A 20,936-nucleotide genomic window follows, 5' to 3' on the forward strand; every position below is an offset into this window, starting at 1 on the left:
ATAAATGGTTGGTGAAACTTCAGAATAACTGTATATGTATGTGGTTAATAGGCTAAATAAAAGGAATACACATCTCTTTCTTTGAAATATGCCAGAAGGGAATCACTTAGCAAAAAAAAAAAAAAGACTATTTTTTTTGACTGCACTTTGCTTTGAAAGGAAAACATCCAGAAGAAAAAACAAAATGCCAAGAGCGCTACAATTGTGCCATTTCAAAATTTACAGCATGAAGCTTTTGGCTTTTTCACCTTCAAGTTTTCATGCAGATTGTTTTATACAAGACCATGGAAAGCAGGAATGGAGACAACTGACCTCAGCTCACTTTTCAGGAGGGAAGGTAGAAGAAAATTTTTTCTTCTGGGGTTATTCTGGAACTCAAGTCAGGCTTCAAAATTCCTTCTTGTCAGTGATTCCATTTGGAGTGCTGCTCATGTACTGCTCATGTATGCCTCTGTATCACCACAGTAGCCACCCAGGAAATCTCCTGATGTGCCGATTCTCACAGAGCCCACAGTCACAGCTGTGGAAAGGGAGGCAAGGAGCAAGGAGGTGAGTTTTATAAATTAGCAAAGAGCATCACTGGCAGCAGTAGGTGATGAGCTATATATTATGACTGCAATCTGCAGCTCTGCCAAAAAAATCCGCTTTTCTACTACACTTTGAGCCAGCTAGGTAATGACAAGGAGTCTTTTGTTGCCATTTGAGGAGCTGGCTATTGGTCCAAGCTCTCACACTCTCATTAAGGAGGCAGCGAGGGGGGAGTAGAGCACCCATTCCAGCAGGAACACGTGTCCTAGGCTGGTCCATCTGCAAAATAATTCTGAGTGTCAGCCAGGCCAAAAGCTGGGTCTGGGATCAGACATGGCTAAGTTCCCTCACCATGGTGGTCAGAGCAAGCGTGGTGACAGGGAAGGAAATGGAAATGGTTTGGGGAGTTGTGGCACAGAGAGTGACATCTGTGGCAATGGGCTCATCAGCCAAAGGATTTGGCGTAATACACATTGCAACAAGGTTGTATTCTCAGAAATCCATGGCCTGCCAGAAAAACAAATGAAATCAGACAGGCTTATGATTTGGTTTGATTGCTTCCGAACTCATCTTTAAGTTCTCTTCATGGTCATCACAACAGGGCTTGCTTGAATCTCAAGGCCTAATCCTCCTGGTGCAAGCTGGAGTGGATCCATTTAACTAAGGGAACTTTGCCAGTTTACATCAGATTGTGGCTACATTTAAGTGTAAGTCATTTAGAAATATGCAAGTACTTATTTTCAGCTATACTTTATGAATAAAGCAAATAAATCTGAAACCTACCAGAATACAGAGCATCCCAGTTAGTATTTTCTTCTTGAAGGTACAACTACAATTAATGAATCACACTGTGATGCAGGAAACACATCAAATGGCATCTAGGTCTCCCCAGTCCATCTTTTGCCAAGAAGGGATATCCAGAAGATTGGTCACTGTGCTTAGAATGGTGGCGGTCCAATGTGCCACCTGGAGAGAACGTATAGGAGAGCACAGGAGACACTGCTCACCTGTAGCCTCTAGAACCTTCCACATCCCAGCCTTGTTGCTCCACCTTCACCATCCCTGCATTCCCACTGGCTCCTTCAAGGGTACCCCACAGACTGAGGGGGTGCAGATCCCTTGAAATATACAGGGCCCTTCCAGATTTAACCAGATGAGGATTTGGCCATGGGATTCAGACACACCCTGGTCTGAAAGTCTCATGAAAGAACTCAGATGGAAGATGTATCTGGAAGGGGCAAAACAGCTTGAACAAACACTGGGTCTTTCCTCACATTTCAAAACTGGTCAGCTCAGCTTCCAGAACTTCAAACAGCCCCTCTCTAGACAATTTTGCAGTGCCAGGGAAGAAGACCAACCATGATTTGTCTCACTGCTCTGATGGGCTGGTTCTGAATAGGCCCCTCATTTGGAAGTGAGCACAGATTGGGAATTACTTGTGATTCTTCATTTCTAGGGACAATTCCACTTCCCATACCCCAATTTCTAGCCATGGAGGACTGCTTTGACCTCAGCCTCACAGACCTGTATCCACAGGAACATTCTCCAGTCATGGGAACAGTCACCATGTAATGAATAAATGCATTTCCCCAGGAAGGGCAGACCGTTCATAACTTTAAGAAGAAAAAGGATTGAACATAGTTCAGCATAGTTCAGCAAGCTGGAAGAAGTAGCAGTAGCTCCCTGAAAGAGAAAGAAAAGGGAAATAAGTTGTCAGAACCAGGGATAAGCAGCGCTTTCACTGTCTTTTGGCAGTAGCCTCTAAAAGCCTCAGTGCAATGGTCTCCAAACAGACTAAAACCTCCAGGTAATATCTGAGCATCAAGAAGACAAACAGTGTTACCTAATGAAATCCTGAGTAAGATAAATACTAATTTTTTTTCTATGTTTTGTTGTTATTTTGGGTTTTTTAACATTTCCTTTGCACTTGATAATTTTCTCCCTTAGTGAAAGTGGTCACGTAATATAAGGTGGAGGCAAAAGAGCTACATTAAAAGCCATAATTACTGCTGTTTCACAATTAGTAGTTCTATTTGAAGATGTTTTGAGTAAGATTTATGGTATGTTCTCTAATTTTTAATTTATAATTATGAGGAAGAAACTTAGCCTTGAGTATTTCTTCTCTAAAAAGTTTAAAATAACATATAGCACAGTTTTGGTCTGTAGAGAGGGATACAAAAACAGGAAAAAACATGTAGGAAGAGAAGGATAAGTTTTTTTTGTGTGTGTGTAAGCAAGGTTTAAATGGAATAATTAAATTTACCATAATCAATAAAACGTGTGAGTCGAGTTTATTGAAGTGGCTATTTCCCATTGCATAATTTCCCTGGGGAACTTTCATTTTTAATTCAAAAATAAAAAAAAATTATAATTAAAAAAACAAACCCCTGAGCACTTACTGTAAATATGCCAGCATATGTGTGAGGTTAAGAAAAGCACGAGCCTACACCCAGGAATCAAAGAGGGGCTTACCACTGCTTTGACACTAATTGTAAAAGCTGAACATTTTCAAGAACCATAATCAAATCTTAACTGCCATGGGGGACTTGTTCAGCAGCTCACAGTAATTCTAATAAGATGCAGAGCCTTTCACCTTTAGGTCACCAGTTCAAACCCACTTTAGGTTGGGTTGTAAACAGAAGGCAAATCCCGAGCCCTGTGAAGTGCCAGAGCATCCAGAGTAGATGCCAGAACAACTTTTGGGCAGGAGTGGGGAAGTGTTCTCCTGTGTCACTCATGATTTTCCTTGGATTGATGTACCCACCTCCTTGGAGGGCTCATCTTGTCACCCTAGGCCTCAGACCCTCCCTTCTGGAAGGTGGATGGGGAACCCTTCTTACTTATTTTCCTCCATTTCAGCTGGAGTCTCCCCAGGTGCCCCAACACTCCTACCCCAGAGACCTTGGAATTGCCATGGGGTTTTCCAACACTTCTGTAATGCCCCCTCCCAAGAAAACAGGAATAATGGTATCATCTCTATCCCACTTCCACAATTCCTCTTCATTAATAGGTTCATTTCCTTGAGCACTACATGGGAAACAGACGGATCAATCAGGCAACTGGAACTACCAGGCCCTCCCCCTGCTGACCTGAGTCGCACAACAAACAGCTCTGCCAGCCCCAGCAGCTCTTGAAACCCAAAGCTGAGCCCCCACCTCAGCATCTTCAGGTAGAACTCCTTGCGTAGTTCTGAGCTGCTCCTATGGGAAGTCCCAGCTCCAGCTGAGGCCCTGGCACTGCCTACAGCCCCACAGTACCTGAAGTTTTGTGACAAGCATCCCACTGCTACTCCTGCTGCACCAAGGCCTGGATGGGTCCTGGCATCCTCCTTGAGGAAGCCGTGGACATCGGTGTTCCAAGCTGTGAGAGTATCAAACAACAGCTATGTGATCCAAGCAGCCTGAACACACATTTGCCTCCAGCACGGATGGCAGGTGTCCCTCAGACACAACTCAGAGGCGGCTGCTTTATGCTCTATGGCTGTAAGATGCAACCCCAGCTTCCAGGCTGCCATGGTATGAGCAGTTCAGTACATGTGTGTGAGGGAATAGAATAACCTGAGGCCATAATTGTGTCTCGTGTTAGTACAGCAGAGAAGTTGAGGAGCTCTAAAGAACAATTCATTCATTGTCCTCTACACATCTGGGTTAATATTTCCTCCTCAGATTAGGCTGTACCAGCATGTTCCCTCGCTGCTCACCACAAGCCAGCAGTGCCAATTTCCCTCCATGGCAGCTCCGGTGACAGCTGTTTACTTGGAAGCTCATGAATTTGATATATGGGTGCTAGCCACAAATTAATGGAATACTTTCCAGATGCAATGTCTAAATATTCAAACAATAAGCCAAAAGCACTAGGCTGTCTTGGCCATTTTTTTTTTCTCTCAACTCTGGATGACTCTCAGAGAAGATGTAAACACAATTCTTTGTGTCACTGGCCAGAATGCTTCAGATGTTTGAAAGGCCAGCAGCGGCATGAGGTGCTGGGTGGGAGATGGCTGATGGTCTTTGTCACCTGAAGTCAAACCGAAAATGGCCAAGAAAGAGCAAAATGAAGCAAAAGGAATCCTTGAGGCTGAGTCACAGGAGGTCATCTTGCCAGCCTGCTCTGGTGAGGGTCCGCATGTGCTGCCCTGGACCCTGAGCTCAGAGGAGCTGCACAAGCTCCAAGGAATGGCTTCCCAAAACATCTCCAGAGCCTCATCTGGAATAGTTCAAAGCAACAATAGCAGTCTGCTGAGGATGTTTAGTGGGCAGCGGACCAGGACCACCAAAACGCCTTGAACCTCTTCTGGCCAGGTGTTACCTAGAAATCCTTCTGGGCAGAGGAGTGGAGACTCAGCTCAGAAATGGAGACAAGACATGCCCAGCCCAGCTTTCAACAATGGCATCACTTTGTGACCTCAGTTTGCTTCCGTAGCCACCCCAGTGCCAGGGACTGGGACAAAAACAGCTTTGAGGGCAAAATTCAGCATTCAGAAGTGCGCAAAATTGCTTTGGGAGTGGTGTAGCTTTGACTGTTACCTTTTCTGCTGGAAGCTGACAAAAGGCCAAGCTGAAACCATTGGTGAAGTGGAATGGCTACGCTGACGCTGTGTGGGGATGACTGATACCACCGCAGAGCTGCGCCAGGATGTGTAGCTTAGTTCTTGGCCAACTTACATCACTTTTCCTTCCCTCTTTGCATTTTCTTTGGCATTTTCTTCTTTGCATTTACTTATTTTCTTCCACTGAAGTTTAACATGATCTGGACAGTTGAGCTACCAGGATATGGATTTACTATCCAGTAATTAAAGGAAGGAACTTCCTTACATATTTTATCTACTTAAAAATACCAACAAACATGGGCTGAGTGGCCTTAGATTGGAAGAGGGTGGGGGAGAGCTCCAAGAAAGCCTGTCTGAATCTGAAACCAGTTCAAGCCTGAAATGCTGCCTGTTTGAAGATTTCTCCTTTATTCCCTCTTATTAATTAGAGAATGAACAGCCATTACAGTTATCAGCAACTTCATGGAACTGAAAAATTCAAGTTCATTGTCCTATGGGAAGAAAATAAACCTAATTTTACAAAGTTTTTAAAGCAACAACACTAATAACAAACCACCCCAAACTCCAGTCCACAGGCAGAATGGACATCTGCTAGAAAAAAAATGATTATTCCCCCACCCACCACCCTCAAATTTAGGGATTTGTGGAATATGGGCCTTGCTTGGCAGAAATCCCCATCTTAAGTTCTTATTTAATGAAATCATGTGGTAGTAAATCAAACACAGAAACAGCAATAAGTAAATCCACCACATCCTTTGAAAAAAGTATGGTTTGACTCTGTCAGCTCAAGTTGCTTGGGCAAGGGATTATCTGTATTTGTATTTTGTTCTATTTATCAACCAAAAAGCAATCACCCAACAGTGATCCACCTTTTGTGTTCACCTCTGAACGCCACATGAAAGGTGGCAAGTCAGTGTCAAGCATCAAGAGGGAAAGCAGACAAAGAAAGGGAGAGCAACACCAACATTGTGTTATAAAATCCAGGAGGCTGTCATGATTTAGTATCACTAAAGCTGATAGAAATCTTTGCCCAGGTCCTCTCTCTGTGGTGTTCTCCATGCCCTCAGTGCACTCACAAACTTCAGAGCCTGAGAGAGGTTCTGGGTAGACTTTGTCACCTGAGAAATTCATTATTTGGTCCTATAGAAACCGTGTCTGTTGAACTGACAATATTTGTAATGACTGATCCCTACTTAATTACATTTGCATTTTCTATCCCATCTTGCCTCTCTTCCCCCAGCATAGAGTTGAATTTTGGTGCCCAAAAACTCTATGGAAAAAGTAAGGTCAGTGAAATTTTCAACTTTCTTTGAAGGAAACTTAGATGCCACCTGGAAAGTCATGACAAAAAAAAAAAATTACTTGTCAACATTTGCCTTAGGGGTATGAAAACAGGGATTTCATTCACTGATATGTCCATGAAAGCAATTGCAGAAGATAGACCATCAAACAATATGTACAAAGAAAGTGATCTTGTTGAAAGCAGTTGAAAAGTGCATTGTACCAGATGCTGCTAGGTGCCCATTTTGATACCAATCTACTGGGATTGCTGTTTTACCCATGGTTGCCACTTGGAGTTAACTTCGTCACTCACACGTGTGGAACCCTTCATGTCTCCAGTTTTTAAAGTAACTTCAACGACAAAATACACAAAATTTGGTATCCTTCCTAGCTCCTGACATTGTCAACTTCTAATTTAAGGTTTTTATTTTTATAACTTGGACATACTAAGATCATGGTATCATGCCTGCCGGTGTGTTCTGGATCCATAATTGTTTTGGAGTTGTGATTCATGACTGTGAAATCCATGTGAAAAGAACTTCCCAGAAATCCCAGGATTTCTCAGAATCCCCAACTGAAGGCCATTTAAGAAGATATGACTCTGTAATTAACATTTTCTGAGGGAATTAAAAAATATAAACAGCTCAAATGTGGCATTTTTACAGCCTTAATAAACCCAAAGGCAGCATTTACCAGGTACACACTTTAAGGACAATAAAAAGGTCACTATGGAGGACTTCATTTGAACTTTGGTTTCTTTAGTTTGTATTTGAACTATCTTTTGCTTGGGCTGAAATTTTCCCTGTATTAAATTCACAGCCCAATTCTAAACAAACAAAATAAAAAGAACAACAACAAAAAAATCACAACAAAAAAACTCCCAGAACAAAACAAAAAACCCTAGACATCCTGAAATTAGCAAATATTCAAGTATTTTCATTCTTACACTAAGAAATATGCTTGTTTATTTAAATTTCAATTTCCCTTTGTTTCCAAATGCTTTTTCTTTCACTAAAATGGGAAATTCCAAACATTTGGGGCTGAACAAGTGATGCTTTTTAATTGTAATTTTTTTCTCTTTTATGCCATTTACTGAAAAAACCCCAAAATTGAGGAAAATAATTTGATCCTGCACTGCTCCCCCTACAGAGGGTGTCCTGCCTTTACTGTGAGTTCCTGTGCCCTGTCAGATATGATGCTCTGGGATTAGGACTCAGGCTTCACAGGCTCCACTAACCCCATTTCAGAGTGGAGATGAATTTGGAAGAAGCCTACTGAGCTGACTGACCTCCTCCTCCTGTGGCAGTAGGAACTGGTGCAGCCAACAGGGTGGAAGTGGGTCCCATGTAACCCTACTCGAGCTCCGGAGCACCACAAGCATTACATTTTATGGCTCCTACAGAATACTGGGGGATACTAATTTTACAGGTGCATTCTAGCAAACTGCAGTCCCTAATATCAGAATGCCATTAAAAATAATGCACTCCTTATGCCCAGGCAGTTAATTTAATATTAAATCAATAAAACATTTACTAGAGCTGGTCAGGGGCCGGGTTGCTGACAGCAGACTCAGCTCACAGCAACAAATGTCTCCTCACCCTTTGCAGACAGCTGCTGTTTTATTGTGGAAGACGTCTTTGGTCCTGACAAATAGCCTCCCTAAGCCCTAATGAGTGCAGAAATTCAAAACATTTGTGGGACATTTATTAGCAGGAAAATACACCAGCCTTTTGTGAGATTTGGATCGACAGCAGCAATCAGCTGTGGGCCGAGTTCAGTCCAGCATGTGCAGGGAACACAAAATAACTTTCTTGGCTACAGGGAAAAGGATTGGAGCTTTTCCAGTTGGTCTCATCTTTGGGGTATGGAGACTGGGGTGGAAGCTTTTCCCATGATGAATTTTCACTGGTAGAGTAATTTTACACTCCACCAGGTTCCAAATAAAGTCCTGAGATGGCAGAGGTCACTGAGATGGGATCCCATCACATCCTACCTGCTGCTGAACATGAGTGAATCACCTGGCATGGACACCTTTCCCTCCTTGTGGGTGCTTCCAAATTAATTCAAGCACAAAAGATAGGATTTGCCAGCATACCTGACAGACAATATGGTACAGTGACATTAAGAGGTAAAATTAGGGAACTGTTTTGTTCTTTTTCAGCTGGATTGGTTTTCAGCTTATTTTCATAAAAGAATAGAGGTCAACATTCTACCAAGAATCTGAGAAGCAAAGCAGAACTTTTAGAGCAACTGCAAATAACATATTAAATAAATAACAACAAAAATGGTTTTGAAAAGGAAAAAACCAAGAATACCAAAATAGAGAGAACTGACCAAGCTCCCAGGGAGCAGCAATCTGGCACTTCTCTCTGAAGAATAAGCAGATATCTTCTACCCAAATGATTTTGTGTGGAAAGTGCAATTACTTGAAAAAATCCCTGCACAAGCTGTTTCCATCATTGTTCTCAGAAGGCTGGATCTACCCTGATCTGACAGAGCTCCGGGGACCTACAGCCAAGATCCTTCACTCAAGAAAGCAGATTTGGGACACTGATTTCCATGAGAGTGGCAGGACACACTGGTTTAGGCACATTGCCACAAACCCACTCCCAGCAGTCTTGTCGCCAGCACTGAGGACACAGGTACTGGGATAGCTGGTGGAGTCATCTGGCCCAGGCAGGTGTTTGACTGGAGGCCAAGGTGTTTCCTGTGCCTTCCTGAACCCTGAGGCCCCGGGATGAGCAGGGTATGCCCAGCTCTGACTTGTCCTGACCCCGCTGATGCTGTTTGTGCGAGGAGTGGCCCTGCTGCGATCATGGAAATGCTTCAGCCGTAACCCACAAAGCCGAGCCTGGCCAGAATGAATATTCAACTCAATCCCTGAGAGCTTCCCTTGGACATCAGCATTCCAGCACATCTAATAGGATGAAAACAAATTTCATGCCATGAAAGCAAAAAACTGGGTGAGGTCTGGGAGCATAGTTAGGATGTGGTTTTCATAAGCTCTCAACGCTGGCTTAACTGCTCCAATTACAGTGCAGGGGTAAGAGAGTCCCACTGACTTCAACAGGAGAAGAATTAGGGCAGAACCAAGTGGTTTTGAAAAATCCCACCCTTAGATTTATATAATGTAGAAAATAAGAATCACATGCCAACATTCAGAGGCGAAACTGGTCCGTTAAAATGTGTATCATTATTTCAGCCACCATTTTTAATTAGAGGATTTGTAGCACTGATAGATACGGCCTGATGGTGGGTGGGGAGAGCCAAATTTCACTGGGGAGATTCACAAGGATGTCACAAGGCAGCTGAAATAATGTGTTGATGAATTTCTTAGTTAAAAAAAAAAAAAAAGTATTTTTAAAAACTCAAACATATTGGTAGAGGGAAAGAACTTTCCATCAAAAGGAAAACAAAATCTCCTATACCCATCTAACAGCCCATTTCTATGTTCCTGTGTTCTTCCTGATTTATGACAAAACATCTCTGGAAACCAAATGAATGTCTTCATTCCACCTTGCCTTTGGAATGAACTCTACAAAATTGTACTGGAAAACGTAAAGCTTTTTTCACCAGTAGCCTTTGATAGGGAGTTGCCAGTGTCCCTGCTGGCCACATTGGTCCTACTGGGATAGAGGTAGCAGTGGGGACATGGTGTGATGCAAAGCTGAAGGGGCAGGACTCACTGCTCCAATGTGGAACATGTTATTCAGTTGCCCATATTGCAGGAGAAAAGGAAGAGTAGGACAAAAATGTTATTTAAATGCTGAAAAGCCCAAGTTGTTCCCTGAAGCAGGGCTTTGGAGCACATCACCAATTCCTCAGGGGGTTGCAGCAGGAAGCAGGGAGTGAGGTGGTTTCCAAAAGGTCTGCACCCCTGTGGCCAGGGCTGGGGGTCACACACAGAGACAAACACAGAGTCTCCAGTGTTTGTCTTCATGTGTGTGGGGATCTGGTGTGCCCTTGATGTGACCGTGAGTCAGGAATGACTCACAAAGATGACAGACTCGGGGAAGCTCAAAGAGAGGAAGAGGACAACTAGGACATGATGGCATCTGGCTGTCCAAGAGGAGGTGCTCCTGGGTGTATTCACCAGTAGGGCAAAAAACAGGGGCAGTGTACTATTTCAAGGATTTTCCATCACCAGAGCTAGAGGGAAATGGCCACTGACCTGTTCCTTTCTCACCCCAAGTACTCCAGCTGAATATGGGACCTCCCCATGTGTCTTGACTGGAAAGTGCTGTCACCTTAATCTCAATGCTGTCAGCAGAGCACTAATCAAGCTGATGGATCAGGTTGGGATAGAAACAGTGCCTGTGCTTTGGAGCACTGCAGTTAAGTCTTCCCATTGCTCCCAACACCCTGCTGGTCTCTTTCTGGCCTGCCCTGCTCCCAGACACACTGATTGTGTTTTGTTGGTGCCCTGGCATCTGCTGGGCTCACTGTTGCAGGCTCCCGTCTCCTAAGCCCTCACCTACACCCTCCACACAGGGTCCTTGTCATCAGAAATGTTCCATGGGTCAGGCTCAGCTGGTGACAGCTCTGCAAAACCAGGTCTGGTCTCTGCTCCCACCACTGCACAGCCATTGAGTGGGAAAAAAGTCACCATGAACAAGCCATTAACAGTGCTGGGTGCAGAGATTGGAACCCCAGGGGGGGATGTTACCACCCTGCCCAGGTTTAGGCTTCTCTTCACCTCCAAGGGCACAGTGGAGGCTTCTCAGCCCTGTTCTGAGGAGTCTGAGGAGCATAGATGAGGTTCCTGGTACCCATGGCCCAACCAGGATCTTCATCTGCCACATGAGATGCCACCCTAGAGGCTTTAGGGAAAAAGATGCTTTTATCAAACTTTTTTGCCGTAGCAGACACAGGGAGCTCTTGGCCAGGTCCCTCCACTCTTTCCCCTGCTTTATTTGCACAGATGTTTTTGCCAAGGCTTGTCATCAGCCTGGGGAGGGGGCAGTTGAAAAAAAAAATAAAAATAATAAAAATGACCGAACAAGTTGAAGAAATTGCAAACAGTAAATCTGGTGCTCACTAGGCTGAGCCCAATAAGTTGCTGAGGTTGTACTTTTCAGATTCGGTTTTAGGCTCTTGTAAATTTTCAGTTATTTTTAACCCACCTTTCTGAGTGAGCCTAGGAATGAGAAAGTAATTGTTTCATCAACTCAGGCTATATAAATCTCCTTGGGGTTTATTATTTGCTGTTTCATTTTACTGGCACAAGAGCTCCTAGGAAAGTACAATAACCCACTCCTTGATTTACAACTTGGAAGCAAGCGCACGCTGAAAACCCAAGCATGCAGCACCTGAGGAAAAGTGCTCCAAGTTAATTGAAAAGCTTCAGGAAACTGGAATTCCTCGCAGTGATACTGTCACATGCGTCAGCCACCAGATGTAACTCCAATTTTCTGCTTTCATAATAAGAATCCAATTGATATCCCCAGAAATAAAAACCTGCAGCCAGAATAACAGTACATTTATCACAGGCAGGTTTAAACCCTACAGGAGAGCTGCCCTCAGCACAGGGGTTAGGAAGTGCTGGGGGTGCTTTTCATTGTAAAAAAGCTTTTCTTGTGCATCTACCTGTGCATGTAGACATACAAATACCTGGATCTCCAGAGGCGGCCTAGGAAGAAAAAAACAGGATGCTGCCTCTGGAGAGGAAACATAGGGAATGGCATTTTTGGGGGCCAGATGTAGAGGTTTCCAGCTTAGGCAGGTTTCACACTACCTTCAGCGGGGTTTGTACTTTGTCAGGATGGGGTTTGTTGTGCAGTGTTCAAACTGCAAAACCACCCACCTTCCTGGCCTGAGATTTCCCTGGGATGCCAAGATGTAGCACCCCTGAAGACAAAACCACTTTGCTTCCCATCCTTAAGAACAGGCTCTGCACCATGCTCTGGTGAGAATTCACCTCAGCTGAGAGGCTCAGGGGTATCACACAGCCCCAGTGGGATTTAGCTGGCCACGACAAGCTGGCAGGCACTTCTCTATTGCAAACATTCCCATGGAGATTTTACATTCATTAGGGTGAAAACACCCCTTTGGTTGTTTCCTGACCACTTTTAGGCAATGTCTGACTTTACTCAGACTGGATGTGGTTGGTTTAAGGATCTTCGGTTTCAAAAGGACAGCTCTGCCTCTGGATGAAGCACAAGTGCCCCTTTACCCCATTCCACATCTGAAATGTGCTATTTCAGACAGAAACCAAAAAATGCAATGAAATTAGTGACCCTACTGGAGTTTAAATTCTTCTGCGTATTTCCACAGTCAATAATCTCAATATATTACACCCATATGTGTGCACAAAAGTATATGTGTAATATATATCTGTAATAAATACATAAAAAACCATTATAATAATATTGTCACCTAAGCAGAATGTTTGCAATGCCAGGCCCTTCACATCAGAGCAGGTTGTTCTGCTGCTCCCACTTCTTCCCTGCATCTCCTACAAGACTGTTGCAAGCTGAGTTGTCTTTTTTTTAAACCCTAAACTGGCAAAATTCCAGTTAATTACATCACCTAACTTTTGTCCTGTCACCTTATTTAACAGTCTCATCTTCGTTAGCTGCACACACATTGTGCTCAGGGGTAATTCAGCTCAAATATAAGAGGCCAAATGACTTCTTGAGTTTGTCAGACTTCTGACACAGGCTGATTTCTCCCAGCAAACCTGCTCCAAAACCACTTATGGATAATGCCACTGGCATAAAACACTGACTTGGAAATCAGGCCCTGCCAGAGGAAGACCAGGACAGGCTGCAAGCCTCCCTCCTGGTCATGAGGGCTTGGTGAGAAACATCACCCTCCTGCCGGCTGTAGGGAGTTGGGAATGTCTCTTCTTACAGCTCCTGGATAAACAAATACAGTGTTATGTTGGGATAAGATGCTTTTCAGTACTTTATGCAAAGTGTCTGTCTCCCATCTGAGACCTCTATTTTCATTTTTTAATCAATTGCCCAAATCCCACTAATGCCTGTTTTTTCATGAGATCTGGAAGGAGGTATCTGGTAGGAATGACTGAGCCCAAGGAGCAGACTAAGGAGGCAATTCCATGGAGAAGTGGAGAGCACCCATAATGCTCTGCCCTCTCCAAGAAGAGCCATTCCAAGGAGTCAGTCCAAAGTACTCTCATATTAACCTGCCTCTGAAGTTTACGTAAACTTCCTGATCACTTAGACCTTCAATTTATTTTTAGGGAACTATTTCCAGTAAGTGGTTCAAGATGGATTACAGTTTAACTGGAAGCTTGGGAATAAAAAGATAGTCACAGAAAAGCTGGGTTCAATTCTTGCCTCTGCCACAGACTTCCTGTATAAATCTGGACGCGTTGCTGGGGGGGGAAAGGGGGGCGGAATTCACCCACCTAACTCAAAACATCGACTTTCAATGGCTCTGTTAAAGAGCTCGGGCTTCCATTAGAGCCAGAGCAGTGAGATGGGCTGGGGGGATCCAGAGCACTTCCAGAAGAGCTGCACTCCCCAGCTGGAGAGGGAGCACAGGCTCCCAGTAAATCACCTCTGCCCTCCTGGCATCCTTGGGGCTCAGTTTCTCACCTGAGAAATATATTCTGGATTAGTGACAGGAAGAAAGTTGTACCCAAACTGAGCTTGAGCTCAGGACAGATGTGGGAGATGCACCAGGCAAGAACAAAGTTTGGATTTAAAATTTTTCATTGGTGTCTATGATTTATCAAATTTCAGATAGTAAAAACAAAAAAGAAAAAAAAAACAGTTATAAAATGAAAATATTTCAAGTATATTTTTATAAATTTTCTCCCCCCTCTCTTTTTTTTCTCTCCCAGTGATTCTTCCTGGGATCTTGAGAAACACATCACTGCAAAAGTACTTCTGATTACATTGGTGAAAATACTGTCACAAAACCTCAGAGCTTCATGAATAGGCCCCCTAAACCGAACATCTTTCCTGTCAGTGTTTTTGAAATAAAAAGAAGTAGACTGTGTCTGCTACTTAAGTAAATTCAAATTCTTCTATTCTTGTTCTTCCCCATACATAAGTTGTAAGGACTTTTTTTGTTCACCCTTAGTGAACAGACTGACTGAGACCACTGCTCCCTACATCTCTAGAATGAAATTATTTGAGAATACTGTAATGCCTAAGAAAAGAAGGCAACACCACAGACCAGCATCCAATATTGGGTATGGAATTTTAAAACGTGAAGCTTCACATGTATCAGGTTCAGCTCTTAACAATAAACATGTTGAACATTCTTTGGCATTTTTTTTTCCTGGGGATTGGGTTTTTTTGGGGTTTTTTTGGGTTTTTTTTTTGGGTTTTTTTTGGGTTTTTTTTAGGACTGTAAGTAAACTCTCCCTTCACAAAATGTCCCATTTGGGATTGATGCTATATCAGTATCTGAAAATTGTGCTACTGAGCAGCTACTCAGAATCCTGCTGGTGATAAATTAAACCAGAGGAAATGGATCATTTCTACTATCAGGGTCACTGTTGTCAGCTCCTAAAAGGGCAATTGACTTGTCAAGTTGTCTCTGAAAGCCCGAGCTCAGATTTCATTGCCTTTCACATTTTTTTTTTTTCAGAATTGTATACAAGGGGTCTCTGAGCCTGTCTTTCACCGGCACTTCGGGAAATTCCAGGCACCAATCCTGATCATAAATTGCAGAGGAACAGTCGCAGCAGGAGACTCTCCTACTGGAGCAGCTCTGTGGAAATATTAAGTGCGAGAAAAGATCCAATAGGGATGTGCATGAGAACAGATGGAGATTTGCTTGTGTGTCATTATCAGACACGAGCAAGAAGTTAAATGGTGAAAGGTCACTTGGAAAAGCCACGGGACACCTCCAGCAGCACGAGGAGAAGAAAAAGAAAGCTGTGGCATGGAGGCTCACTGTATTATTATGAATAACAACCAAATCCACCTGCTAGAGACCCACCAATAACACTTCCTAGTTACATTTTTATAACTTAATGTAACAAACTTATAAATAACCATGGTAGTTAGAGACCAAAACAAGACCAGTTCTGTATAACATTAATTCAGCAGGAAAGTAATCCTCTGTTTTAACCAAATCCCAGGTTAAAGAAATAGGTACAGGAGGAAAAGCATCTTGTTTTAGGATCACAGAGAGTAATGTGAGAAAGCAGAGGCAAAGTCATTTCAAGTGCTTTGCCATAATGTTTGGGTCATGCTGCTACCCAAATTAGAGTTTCGGTTTTCCAATAATGCTCTGGTGTAATGCAGAAACTCAAGTGATTACTTAAAGGAAATGTCACTATTATAAAAAATGCTCTTGTTCCAAACCCTAAATTGGTCAGTGGTCAACTAAAAAAATTCCTTTTACTGTTAGATTTCTTTTGGTGGTGGTAATGCTGCTGCGGCAACTAAATTGAAAGGGTTCTATTATGATGATTAACATCCTTGGTCTTATTACTGATTAAATAAATAGTTCAACTTTTTTTTTTTTTTTTTTTTTTCCTCCCCAGAACTAAGCCACATCAATTTTTCCATGGAAGATCTCAGTTTCAATGCAAATCACTTCTGGAGGAAAAATGTTCTGCTGAAAAATAGTGACCAACTCTTATAATTATGGTTGAAAATCCAAACACACCCAGAGGTACCATAAACCCTTGTTGTCTTTGGGATGTCTGAGTTTCTCTGGCATCATCACATATAGCCATAGCACCTCAAACAGAGAAGGTGAAGCAAGAATATGTTCAGGGGGTTTCTCTCCTTGGCCCTGTGGGAATTCCTCTTCCCTCCAGCCCCAAAAGCCTCCTTTCCCTCCCAATTCCATGCTCTTTACCAGCTCACCCCCAGTTTACCCTCTTGTCATTTCCTCTTGCCCTCTTCCCGCCATATCACGTTTCCAGTTCAGAATCTGTAGATCCACAATTGTTTAAAAAGCAGCTCAAACTTCCAACTTATAAACATCGCTTCCTCTGTCTCCTGAATTTATTTTAATAGCTGATATTTGAGCCCAGGGGATTGTTTTAACTAACACTGTATAGTCAGAAGGAATCACTTTCCTCCAGGCTACCTCTGGGTCAACAGCATAAGGCAAGACCCCCTCACATTTCATTACCCAGGGATCAGATCCCCTTTCCCAATCCATCACTCTGAAGCTCATTCCTCCTATTCCTCTCAGATTTGCCTGCATGATTCATGCGGTGCCAAATCAACAGTATATTTGCTTTTTTCTCAGTTCATTGTTTTTATTTGCTTACATGTTCCCTGTCATAGTTCAACTCATAAATCAAGGCTGGTTTATTTTTTACAAACCCGTTGAAAGTTTGAGCCAGTTTCCACTGTTATGAAAGACTCCCAATACTACACGTCCTCTAACAGGTGGAAAATGTCTGTGGAGGCTGTTTGGATGGGAACCATTTTCTAACTTAAAGACAAAGTAGTGTTTATTTATGGCTTAATCTCATTCCAAAACAAAGTAACAGTTCCCTGCACTGAATTATCTCCTTGTGATTCTATCCCACTCCCATATGGCTTTATTATTTAAATAAAAAGATTAATACTGAAATAACTTCTGGCTATTAAACTTGTGTAACTGATGACAGCAAAACAATGTTCCTGAGATATTTTAACAGACCATTTTCCCTTAAGACAAGCACTAAGTAAGTGTCTGTCCTAACTAAATTTGCCATTAAAAAGGCAAGAAAACATCACAAAGACACTCTCCCCCTCCAATGCTTTTATTTAACCTTTACTTTTTAGGCTCCGATCAAGAGCTGTTGATTTACCAGGTTATCAGTGGAACACAAACACCTCTTTCCTGGTGATCTAGACATGGAGAAAAAGAGCCTGCAAAGAGCCACCCCCCACCCCCCCAAGCTGAGTTTAGTGCACCTTCAGGCAGTCCCTGCTGGGAATGAGACTCACCCACCCCACCAGATACAGCAGAGAGGAACTGCCTCTGAAGGTCCAGCCTGCCTCAATCCCACTCACCAATTTGGAGGGCAATTGGCTGCTGTGAGTGACAGCTCCACCCCCACCTTGGCAATTTTGTGTGCTGTGGAAGTTTAAGAAATAATTTAGAATAATTGAAATGTTTCATTTCTGTAATGTTTCCTTCAGATCTGAACACACAACCATTTCCCAATATTTTTATTACAGTGAGAATTAATGCTTTATATACCATGTCATTTTAGACAGAAAACCCATAATATTTATCTTAAAAATGCAAGAAAATATTTTTTGACAGTTATGAGCTTTGCTACCTTGCTTTTTCTTCAGATGAATAATTGACTGAAACTGATCTTTTTCTTGTAAGATACTTCAGATTTGATACATCAGCATTTTCCAACCACACCACACTTTGAAAAAAAACTCACCCAACTTGGACAGTCCCTGTGAACTTTCTGTTTGCTCCTTTCCAGCTCTGAGATCACTAGGTATGGATCCAGTACTAGGTTTCCATATGCCAAGTATCCCTTTGTCCCACACACATCTGCCATCTCACAGAAAAACTACTTCCAAGTCTACTTGGTGGAGTCAACAACCTGTTCTTCAAGTCTTTGCAAAAATCCTGACTGAATCTGCTGTAGAGCCATTAGAAATATCTCCTTCTTCCTAAGCACTGATACTGTTTTTAATCAATATCAGCTCTGAGTTCAGACAGGTGTTTGTGAAGCCACATATGCCATTCGATAAAAATGACAAGAAGCATCTAAGAAAATTAAGAAAGCAGGTAAGATTTCAGAAACCTATTTTCTCCCCAGCAAAGCAGTGCACACATTTTGTGATAAGTTTTCATAGGCTCATTTCCCCAGCTGAAGATGGCATTGCACTAATCCCTGTCAGTGGGATGGGAGAGAGGCAACATTTGGAGTGGAGACCAGACACACCAAGATGGAGAGGGGGTATTTAATGATGAGAACAAACAGCAAAAGGCCCCAGATTCCCTGCCACAGGCTGATAAATTCCCATCTGGAAGTAAGACCAGGGAAGTGATTTCTGGATGGAGCTCCATAGTCAAAGAGCACCTAACAAAATTCTGTAGGCCAGAAATATGGATTGTCCAGCTAAGTATTTCCTAATGTTTTAAAAATGTATTATTTGCTCCTTCTTTCTGTTTGCCAGAACAAGAAGGTAACTCTGCCCACAAACCTTAATTACATGAGCTGTAACGGCTGGAAGAAATAATCCCATTTTCAGGCACACAAACCTTTTCTGTGTGGGTCTGTGTGCCCAAAACTGTTCCAGCTGTACCTAACAAAGAAGATTACCTGTACCTGAGAGCCTTGCCTGCCTTATGTCCACAGACAGTCCAGGCTCCTGCAGCACCACTGCTTTAACTGTGCTTTTCAACATTCCTGGCACAGCAAGACTTTAAGCTTGGGTTTTACCTCTGGAAGTAACAACATACTGGAGGCAATTAAAAATATTAAAAAAAAAGGTTGCTTGGCTTCTATTTTTCCCTTTCAAAACCTCCCCCACTGAAACTAAAATTATATAAATCCAATTAGGAAGGGAACTAAAAAGGTTTAGATTTTTATACACTCCTCTAAAAGACTGGATTAGTTGCTGTAGCCCCAGTGCCACACGGCAGGACGCCGCTGGTGGACATAGACCCAGCTTGGAGAATTCCTGCTTGCTGCCGTGAAAACAAGAGTGTTGTTGCAATGCACACACCCATTATTATTAATCTCCTCCAGCTTCTGGGCAATTTTTGAATTGTCCCTCAATTTTTTAAAAAGTGATTTATAGGTTATAGGGATAGAAAAAAGCAGGGGTTTTACAAATAGGCCCTCCTTTTCATTCCATTTGGGGGCATTAATTGCTCATTGTCTGTAATTAGAAACAAAGTGCATTCCTACTCGGATCACAGTACAATGAACCTCCAGCATGGTCCTGTAGAATTCCTTGCATTAAAGGTGACATACACAGGTTTGAAATTCATGGAATTATGTCTAGAGGGCAGCTCTGGATGAAGAGATCATTCAAGTTGCTCCTTTGAGAATATTCCTCACTTTGGAAGTGTGCAGATTAAGGCAATGACCTGAGATACCATCAGCATTCCCAACATCTCCCTCTTCTAGTTTAAAGTCGAAGTCTTGGATAGGATTTTGCCTTTCCTACATTGAGGAAGACCTCACAAAATTCCCTCAGAAAGGAAGGGAAGAAAGAAAAATAACAAGACACAAATGGCTGTTTCTAAAACATGGAGTTTTCCATTTCTTTGGGTTTATCTCTGTTTCTAAGCCTGGTAAATGCAAGAAGGTGAAATGCAACCACATGATTTTATTGGCTTGACAGCCAATTTCCCAGGCTATAACTTGCCTTCAGGAAATGTGGCTGAGAAAGCCAGCCCATTAACTTCCCCTGCTGCTGTAAGCAAGCAGGAGAGCAATGGTTTCCACAGGCAGAAGGGAAGGGGAATGATTCCCCACTCCACACCTTGCTCCAGTTTTAAAGAGACTCCCTTTAGACTAAACATCTTTTACAGTGGGAACTACTTATAAAGCCACAGCTAAACCAAAATTCTCCTGTAGCTTCTGAGGAAGTTAAATAAGAAGTAGTTGTTTTAAATCAACCTTTCTGGAGAAAAGCAGGTAAAGAGAAGGCTCCACAATGAGGATAGATGACAGGAAGTGAATGCCTGGAAGGATCCTGGGCACACTTGGAAAGCCTCTTCATACAGGGGGAGTCATTCAAGAGTCTGCAAACCGTCTTTGTTTGCCACATAAGTTAAACTTGAGGATTTTACCTGAAGCAGCACAGGAAAAACACATCTCATTTATTCTGTGAGCAGATTTGTGGGACTGCAAAACTCTGGTGTCAGCCAGTCTGGAAGAAGGAAGAGGTGCTTGGGTGGATGCTGGGCACCCGAGGGCAACAGGTGACAGAGAAAACTGAGACCCTGAAATCCTGACTCTGGGCCAGGCGTGGTGACCCTCCGGATGTGCCACAGCCACACGCCCAGAGAACATGTAATAGTTAAAATTCCCAGGGACAGTTGTGTATATTTTAAAGCTCACAGCAGCCCTTTAAATGAATAAATAAAAATCTTAATCTCCAACTGCAGATAGACTTAAGCATGAAAGTGTTGTGGGAGAACTCATTATTAAAATACAGACCACACAGTAAAGGCTGAAACAACTGAGAAGGTATTTTTGTTTCCAATGCTAAATTCACTAGAGATATTTGCTTCACTTACAGGAACATCACTCTTGCTAGGCACTGTATAGAAAAACATCAACAGGCAGCCTCTCCTCAGCTTCTCAACCATCCATACACACATGAAATATCTTCTGAAGACCAATCCCCCTTCACAAAAAAAAAAAAAAAAAATTATGCCCCATATCATATCCTGATTATTTCAGATTTAGACAGAATATTTTTTTGCTTAAAAAGTAAACAAAAACTGGCATGCTGCAAGAAAAGTTATTGCCTCAACAGAGAAGTGCCCATTTATGTCATCCCACAATTATTCTGAGCACTATAGTTGAGGTTAGTCCCTCCAAGGCATGTACAAATTGCAAATACACACAAATAATAATGCTCATACTTTTGGAAAATGTGAAACCTTTTGTTTTGGAAAGGTTGTTCCTATTATTTGTGGCTTGCAACTGTCATCATTATTC

The 20,936-nt window shown here is 42.6% G+C and overlaps 1 protein-coding gene and 1 long non-coding RNA gene across 4 annotated transcripts in view; one reads left to right on the top strand and one right to left on the bottom strand.

Annotated features, from left to right (window-relative positions):
• Positions 1-16,876, top strand: part of BMP2 (bone morphogenetic protein 2) — a 107,091-nt gene extending 90,215 nt beyond the window's left edge. The window contains exon 4 of the transcript XR_012055224.1: positions 15,825-16,876. The gene's annotated coding sequence lies outside the window, so the exon portion shown is untranslated. The remainder of the gene's footprint in view (positions 1-15,824) is intronic.
• The window catches only part of LOC116808070 (uncharacterized), a 188,630-nt gene that overhangs the window by 53,086 nt on the left and 114,608 nt on the right, over positions 1-20,936 (bottom strand). For 2 of the 3 annotated variants that reach the window (XR_004367405.3, XR_012055225.1), the window contains exons 4-5: positions 2,053-2,211; positions 313-520 (exon numbers count right to left, since the gene is read on the bottom strand). This is a non-coding gene — a long non-coding RNA (uncharacterized lncRNA). Of the gene's footprint in view, positions 1-312; positions 521-1,311; positions 1,817-2,052; positions 2,212-20,936 lie in introns of those variants that run through there. The other variant, XR_012055226.1, reaches the window with a different exon arrangement.

Source organism: Taeniopygia guttata, chromosome 3, assembly GCF_048771995.1.
Source record: "Taeniopygia guttata chromosome 3, bTaeGut7.mat, whole genome shotgun sequence".
NCBI lineage: Eukaryota > Metazoa > Chordata > Aves > Passeriformes > Estrildidae > Taeniopygia > Taeniopygia guttata.